Genomic DNA, 9,291 nt, shown 5'->3' on the forward strand with positions numbered 1-9,291 from the left:
TTCAAATGTTGCAAGATTTCACCATCTTAACCATGTATTTTATATCAACCTCGATTTAGTTGATTCAAAAAATCAAAAATTCATAACTCAATTATCTACAAATTTCATAACTTACCACAATTGAATTCCCCCGTATTATGCACCGGATGGGAGTCAGTATCAAGTAAAATAATACTATTCTGTGATAACATCACAGTAGGACCATTTGTATCTGTAATATCCTATAAAACTAAAATCACATAACACTCATAACTAGTGTTTAATCATTCATTACCTACAAATATAATAACTAATACTAAAATAAATAGAATATATAAGATTAATCCATAAGAAGTTAAGTGGTATATAAGTTGGTTAATATTTTAATTAACTTAACATTCTAACTAGTTAAGAACGTCAAGTATGATTTATACAAAATTATTTTGTACCACGCTAGGAACAAACCAATATAAATACTAGTTAATCACCTTGACTAATATTCAAAACTAAATTCAATTCAATTCATCGGTTATGTGGAATTTGTTTGGGCCACATATATTAAAGGGATAAGGAAAAGTCTCATTAAGTAGGAAAAGTCTCATTAAGTTTATATATCCCATACATGTCATTCGTTGGCACTCTCTGGACTAAATCTCATCTAGTTGATATTCTTATTACTCACTAAAAATTCATAATATTAAGAGAAGGTAAATAGGGACAGTAGAGAATTCAAAGGAGATTATGAGATATTTGTGGGTCTAATCTCGATCCTAACACGAACACGTTTTTGAGGTAACTACTAATCACTATCTTTGTTATTGATGTATAATTTGTTGATTGTTTTTTTTAACTTACTAGTTTAGATTTACTACATATCACATGAATTATTATAGGGATGAGATGTTAAGATTTTGAGTACAAAATTGGCACCTTTTGTGAATATAAATCTTAAACAAATGGTAGTCATATATCTAGTAATGGAGTATCAAAATTTTAGCATGATTGAATTAAAATATACAAATTTAATGGTACTGACCACTATCAAATTGTAGTCAAATTTTATGTAGTATTATATGCTTTGTAAAATAATAATATGGGTACTTACAAAATTATAACTAATGGGCATTTACGTTTAGCCATGGAAGTCACGTACAGTAGGTTGAATAAAATTAAATGGCATATGTCACTAGTATAATTAATCTACTATTGTGATAAAGACAGAAAACATGTGGCTGACAAATATGAATCAATCACGGATGTATTATTATTCTACCTAACTGCACAGTAAACTTTGCATTATAAATAAGGCATCCATATTTGTCATTTAAACTTGTACCTAACTAACTTGTACCTAACTTTCATAATATAGAAAGTTTTCTTCCTCTTATCTTTATTCTTTATTCATATATACATATATATTAAGAAGTCTTTGCTAAGATCAGCCAAAAAGTTTGTTAAAAACTACTAGAATTATAACACGTTATCAGCACGAGGAGCTTCATATAATCAAGGTTATCCAGACAATCACAAGTTACTAATTAAAGGGCTAAAGTTGCAGTTGATTCCGCTGAAGATGTAGCAGAAAAATTTAGAGATTGAGACGCCATTGAAGTAGTACGTGTTAATTTCGAACATGATTATAGTCTCACCTGAATCAGATAGTAAGCATATCTATTATCCATTCTTCATAAATAAAGCCTATATCTACAATTAACAAATTTGACAGTTTTTGTTCAAATGATTTCAAGATTAATTAACAAAATTGTTTTTATTATTTTAAGGATTTCATACCATAACACGATTCATGAAATCCATATCCAAACTATGATTAAAATAAGAAAAATTTGTAAAGAAAGATATATGCCCAAAGTTCAAATAAAGCAATTTAAAGGTTTAAATATGCATACCTTTGTTGATCTTTGCAAAAAGCATATGAAGAAGAAATTTGACTACTTTTAACAAAAGCATACCTCTCACATATCTCACTCCCTCGTTATTTATCTTGTTTCTTTTAAAACGAACCTCACTGAACTACTACTAGACGATTAGAATAAATGGGAGTATTATATAATGAATTACTATTAAACTTCTCAAAGAAATGGATAAGTAGGAGTAGATGGCTGTCACCTATCCACTTTTTTAATGGCCGACAAATTGGTAATTTAAAAACAAGAACATGTTGTACCAAAAGTCGATATTCACAAATTATATTGTTTTTTTTTATTTTGGCCATCGTGATCTTGTGTGCCGAGATATGGGCTATAAATTATGATTGGGACGTTCGTATTTAAGATATATATACATATATATATATATATATATATATATATATATATATATATATATATATATATATATTGTACAGCGCATTTGTCAAGGTAAAAGCTAAGCAAGATAAAAGTATAAAGCATATGAATAAAAGGTGATAATTATTGGAGTAAAATATATGGTGTAAAAAAGAAATCTGGACCGTATTTTATTGAAACTTTATTTATTTATTTTTTCATTTACACTCCCTTATTATTAATTATATAGTTAAATTTAACCCCTCAATTGTATAGTGTATTTAATTTAACACCAATTTTTATTTTATTATGAAGTTATTTTCATTAGAATACAAATAATGAAATACAATTTTCACTCACAGAAAGTTTATTTTTCATTCTACCATGTGCACTTAATTTTTTACGTAGTATAATATATAAAATTTAATTTAATGATTCTATTAAAAGTATTACGAAGTAAAACTCACATCCTTTTTTTTAGAGAAGATTTAGACGTACCATTAAAAAAAATACTACTCCGTATTATCATTTTAAAGTATTAAAAATATAATTAAAATAGCATATATTAAAGTATTAAATGGCCAAACAGATGGCATGTTTTATTCCTAATGAATTTCGTAAAATAGTACGCCAATAAACTACATACTCTACAACACATGGATATGTAAAATCCATCTAAAAGATTAAAGTTTTTTTTTATCATGAGTACACTTTAAATTTAATTAATTTATTTGAAAGTTAAATTCTTGGAGTAATATGATATAGATATCTACCAAGAATAGATACAAATTGAGTTGGTTTTGATAAAGTTAATATCATACTCTGTAATTTGTGCCTGAAGTTTGGCACGTTGTGGTTTAATAATTGACCCATAAAAAAATGAGATGTTTAAAAGTCGAAATGATCGGATAAATATGTAGGCATTTGACACCCTCAACTTGCATTTTACAATTAATAAATGAAAATGATTATCACGTAATTCACGGGATAAGTTTATGTAGCTAAACATTTGACTTCCTTAAAAAATTAATTATCCGCATATGTAAATAAATTAAAATTACTTTGTAAGTAAATATAGGATTAATAATACAACTGACATTCGATTCTAAACAAAATTTGGAGTAGTCTTTTAAATTGTGAAATGTTTATCATGATTCAGAATACTCAATAGATATGAAATTAAGAAATCGTATAGTTGTGGTGGTTCGTGTTATATCGCTTGTGAACAAAATAGTAATAATGGAGACCTATGTATTGCAGATCGTGGTAACATAAAAATCTAAGAAATATTTCATTGATTTAAATCAAATGAAAGAATTATAATACTATATCAGGTCTTACAAACTTGATATAAGGAACGGAAAAGGCAAAATTCATGTTACCGAAATGGTACAGATTTTCTGATAAATAATGTCTTGTTTTCTCCAAATAATGAAAGGGAATTTTGTTAAGTTTCTCTGATATATATCATAATGGATATGATTATCAGTCAATGATAACCGGAAATGAGAAATACATATGATGAAAAGCATAACGAATATGATTAAAAGTGCATATGATAAAAAGCGCATATGATGAAAAGCGCATATGATGAAAAGCGCAACGAATATGATTAAAAGCGCATATGATGAAAAGTGCATATGATGAAAAGCGCAACGCATATGATTAAAAGCGCATATGGTGAAAAGGATATATGATGAAAAGCGCATATGGTGATTAATGAAAAAGCACATATGGTGATTAATGAAAAGCACATATGGTGATTAATGAAATGAATATTGAGAAAGAATCACCAATGTTTCTTGAAAGAATTCAAGGTTATATATATATGGACCAATTCATCCATCAGGTGAACCATTTTGATATTTCATGGTTCTAATAGACGCATCTAGCGGATGGTCTTATGTTTGTGTGTTATCAAGCCATAATATGGCATTTGAAAAGTTTCTTGCACAAATTATTAAATTGAGAACACATTATTCTGATTACACCATTAAAAGGATGAGACTTGATAATGCTGGTGAGTTAACATCTCAAGCATTTAATGATTATCATATGTCTACAGGGATTGTTGTTGAACATCCAGTTGCTCATGTGCATACACAAAATTGGTTTAGCTGAATCAATAGATAAATGCTTGCAGCTAATAACTAGATAATTGGCAATAAGTACAAAACTCTCAATATTTATATGGGGGCATGTAAATTTACATGATGCGATATTAATTCGCATTAAACCAAGTGCAAGTCATAAATATTCTCCATTACCAACTTAATTTTGGTCAAGAGCCAAATATTTTTCATCTTAGAACATTTGGTTGTTCAGTGTATTTTTAATTACACCACCACAACAAATGATTCCTCAAAGAAGGATGGAAATATATGTTGGATATGAAACATCTTCAATCATAAGATATATTGAATCCATGATGGGTGATATTTTTACAGCACATTTTGTTGATTGTCATTATAATGAAACTTTGCTCCCTATATTAGGGGGAGAAATGATAAATAAAAAAAAAGATGTTTCATGATGTAAACATAAATTAATGTATCTTGATCATCGCACAAAAGAATGAGAAAAGAAAGTTCAAAAAATAATACATATGCAAGAACTTGCAAATAAATTACCTGATGTATTTACAGATACAAAAAGGAGTGACTAAGTCATATATACTAGCAGTAAATGCTTCAGCTAGAATTGAAATTCTAAAAGCTGGCAATAATGTCACTCATGAGTCTTTGCCACGCCAGAAACGTGGAAGACCAATTGGTTCCAAAGATAAAAATCTTCGAAAAGAAAATCAGCTGATAATGAGGTAAAAAAAAGTGTTCAAGAAGAACCACAAATCAATATTCCTTCTGCAAAGGATATTGATAAATGTAAATACATAAATTGCAATAAATTATGAAATAATATGTAACCGAAATGGAATGACAAAATATTGATGAGAATTTTTCATATAATCTTACAATGACATCATAAATAAAGATGATGATCTGGAACCAAAATCTGTCATTGCATGTCAAAATAGACATGATTGGACTCAATGGATAGGATCAATATGAGCTGAATTAGAATCGCTCAATAAAAGAAAAATTTTAGATCAATCGTTATCACTTTTAAAGATGCGAAACGTATGGGATACAAATGAATTTTTTATCCGAAAAAGAAATGTGCAAATGAAGTTACAAGGCAAAACTAGACTTGTAACTCAAGATTTTCCACAAAGACCATAAATGATTTATGAGGAAAACTTATCCCCCTATAATGGATACAGTTACTTATTAGATACTTAATCAACCTGGTAGTTACTTAAATGCATCTCATGGATGTTGTTACTACTTATCTGTATGGATCACTTGAGAGTGATATATATAAATATACCTGAAGGGTTTAAGGTATCATAAGCATCTGATGCAAAACCCAAGGGAATGTATTCCATTAATTCACAAAAATTTTTAAATGGGTTTACACAATCGGGACGTATGTGGTATAACCGATTATATGACTACCTGATATGAAAAGGGTATACATATAAACTTATTTGCATGTGTGTTTTATAAAAACAATGTTCGGATATGTGAACATAGTTGTTTATATCAATTATCTTAAATAAAGAAATCTATAAAGCCATTCAACTTCTAGAGAAAGAATTTGAAATGAAAAAAAAATCAAGTAATACGTTGATTTACATATTGAGCATATGACTAATGACTTACTTATACATCAAACAACTTATACCGAAAAGATTTTAAAACATTTTAATATGGACAAGACAAAATCATTAAGTACTCATATGGTTGTTTGATCACTAAATATTGACACAAATCAATTTCGTCCCCGTGAAGATCTTCTTGGATTAGAAGTTCCATATCTTAGTGAAATTGGGGCTCTTATATATCATACAAATTGCACAAGAACTGACATTTCTTTTGCAGTTAATTTGTTGGCAAGATGCATCTCAACTTCTACCAAATGACAATGGAATGGGATCAAACACATATTTTGATACCCTTGAGGAACTGCCGATTTAAAATTATTTTATTCTAACGCTTCAAAACAAGATTTGGTTGATTATGTATATGCAGGTCATTCATCAAATCCTCATAAAGATAAATCTCAAACTCGATATGTATTCCTAAATGGAGGTATCACAAAATCATGGCGTTCTTAAAACAAACACTTGTTGCAACATCATCAAATCATGACGAAGTGATTGCATTTTATGAAACTGCTCGAAAATGTGTTTGGTTGAGATCAATGACACAAATCATTAATGATTCTTGTGGACTAGAACACTATAAAAGACCAACAACTATCTTCACCAACAACTATATATGAAGATAATGCAGCTTGCATAATACAAATGAAAGAAGAGTATCAAAAGTGACAGAACAAAATATAAATGTTGATGAGGCGCCAAAGCCATAGACGATCTTAACGGTCATAAGTTTGATGGAAAAGAATGGTATGTTGGTAAGGCTCAGAAAAGACTACAAGGGAATAGAAATTGAAACAAGAGTTTGAGCAAACCATGAAGGAGACTGTAGACAAATTACAGGGCTAAACTTGTACATAAAAGATTTAGATGATACAGTTTCAGATGAAAACCTCAGATTCTTCTCATATACTCAAGATCTCGTAAAAGACAACCAGATTAAAATGAGATACGTTCAATCAACAACTCTGCTAATCTTTATACCAAAGTCCTGTCAACCGCTATTTTCAGAACACACGTTCACAATATTGACATGAGGCAAGTTCAAAAGATGTGACGACTCAGCGATGTCTACTTGAGGGGGAGTCAACTCTATACTGCACTCTTTTTCCTTTGACTAAAGTTTTTATCCCACTGGGTTTTTCTTTAGCAAGATTTTTAACGAGGCAGTACTAAGTTGCTCTTTAATACAATTTGTCATCCAAGGGGGAGTATTGTGATAAAGACAGAAAACATGTGGCTGACAAATATGAATCAATCACGGATGTATTATTATTCTACCTAACTGCACAGTAAACTTTGCATTATAAATAAGGCATCCATATTTGCCATTTAAACTTGTACCTAACTTTCATAATATAGAAAGTTTTCTTCCTCTTATCTTTATTCTTTATTCATATATACATATATATTAAGAAGTCTTTGCTAAGATCAGCCAAAAAGTTTGTTAAAAACTACTAGAATTATAACATCTACTAAATAATAATTTGGAAAATAAATGTCATAGTAATATGGTAATATAAACTAAACCAGTAGTATAAAACTCATGAAACCATTTAGATAGAGATAAACTCATAAGAACCATATGATAACACTTTTTGAATAAAGGATATTACTTACTCCCTACTTAAATGTATTTTGTGCTTATACGTGTGCATTCATTAGATTTGGCTCGGTGATCGCATTCTTTCGTGGTGTTTTATTGTTCTTGGAACTTCTTCATTCAACATAAGGTACGGATATTCTAGATGGTTCTAGGATCGCTTCGGTAAATCTTTCCTCTCAAAACTTTGTTTCGAATTGTGTAAATATTATGGTATGACATGCTTGTTCAAAATGTGTGTTTATTTGTCTTTGAAATGTATTATAGTTTCCTCATGTATGATGTACTAACGATTTAGGGTCTTTTAATCACTTGAAAAGTGTTTGGAATTGCGTAGTTATAAGTTGGTAAAATGTTTTTTCATAAAATATGCCTAAGAGTAACCTATCCATGGAGGTCCCATGGGCCCGTTATTGTGACACCGGTAACGTGGCATCGACCGTAGCGGTGTATTTGTTATATCTACGGCGTTTCCTTTTGATTACCCGGATGTTGGTACGAGCTTTGTTATTATATATTTGTGATAGGAGGCGTATGGATCGATCCTAGGATTTTGTTTTGACGGTGTACGTTCATCGTAGTGTCATACGAAACGTCACCGATATGGATGATTAGTGGAGTAGCTACCCTATGATTTCATTTTGATACTTTGTACATATTTGTTTTGACTCTTAGTGCGTTATTTTATGAAATTTGCATCATGACATTTGGTATTGTGGATCTATACATATTCGCACTTTGTTTTGCAACTAAGTTATTTTGAAAATAGGTTCGTTTTGAAATTAAATTTTGCATGTCATACTATAATTCGTTATTCGTTATATCCGTCCACTTGGCTTTGGCTCAGTCGTATTCTTTGTTTTCCTTCTTATACGACAGGTAATCAAGGGGGCGTCGGGAACGAGGGAAGAGTGTAGAGTGGAGTGAACTTAGCACCTTGCCTTAGAGATTTCCTTCAAGATTTAGTAGCTTATTTTGGTTTAGTAGTACTTTTGAATAAGTTTGTCAACTTTGGTTTGAACTATGGTTTGAATTCGAATAAGAATAACGCTCATTTATCTTTTAAGTTACCTTTATTTATATGTATCGGCATTAGTAAGATTAGGGTCTTTACAGATGGTATCAGAGCTTAGGTTCCCTCCTGTAGAAACTTTAGTCCTAAGTTATGGCCTGTGAGATTTGGGTAGACTTTTGGGTTAGGATTTTCCTTCCGCTATATTATGTTAATTCCACTTTGAATATTCTCTTTTATTCTTCGTACTAATCGTAACCGTTATATCCTCATCTCATTCTTAGATGGCACCGAAAAGAAAAGGAATGTCTGAGGAAGAAGTAGAAAACAAGATTAGCCAAACTATCACGAATTTGATACCCAATATTGTAGCTCAAGCTATTGACGCGATGCGTAAGAAAGGTGGCGAGACATTTAAGCATGAAGAAGAGGATGAATATAAGGAAGATAAAACTGTAACGGGAGATGCTATTCATGTTTGGCTAGGATGGTTTCAAAAACAATGTCCTTTGTCATTCAGCACTGATAGTACTCCTGTTGAAGCTGAGAATTGGATCACTTACATTGAGAAGATTTACCGAGTGCTTGGTTGTGAAGAGAGATTTTGGGTTCCATTGGCTGTTTATAAACTAGAGGGGGATGCTCAGCGTTGGTGGATCGCTTTGAGACAAGCGAAAGGGGGTATCGAATT

The 9,291-nt window shown here is 30.5% G+C and overlaps 1 long non-coding RNA gene across 1 annotated transcript; it reads left to right on the forward strand.

Annotated features, from left to right (window-relative positions):
- The first annotated feature begins 634 nt into the window (after positions 1-634).
- On the forward strand, positions 635-8,658 carry LOC139898005 (uncharacterized). Its single transcript, XR_011776855.1, has 3 exons — positions 635-771; positions 7,651-7,718; positions 8,468-8,658. It is a non-coding gene; the product is annotated as an uncharacterized lncRNA (long non-coding RNA).
- Positions 8,659-9,291: the final 633 nt, after the last annotated feature.

Source organism: Rutidosis leptorrhynchoides, chromosome 3, assembly GCF_046630445.1.
Source record: "Rutidosis leptorrhynchoides isolate AG116_Rl617_1_P2 chromosome 3, CSIRO_AGI_Rlap_v1, whole genome shotgun sequence".
In the NCBI taxonomy this organism is placed as follows: domain Eukaryota; kingdom Viridiplantae; phylum Streptophyta; class Magnoliopsida; order Asterales; family Asteraceae; genus Rutidosis; species Rutidosis leptorrhynchoides.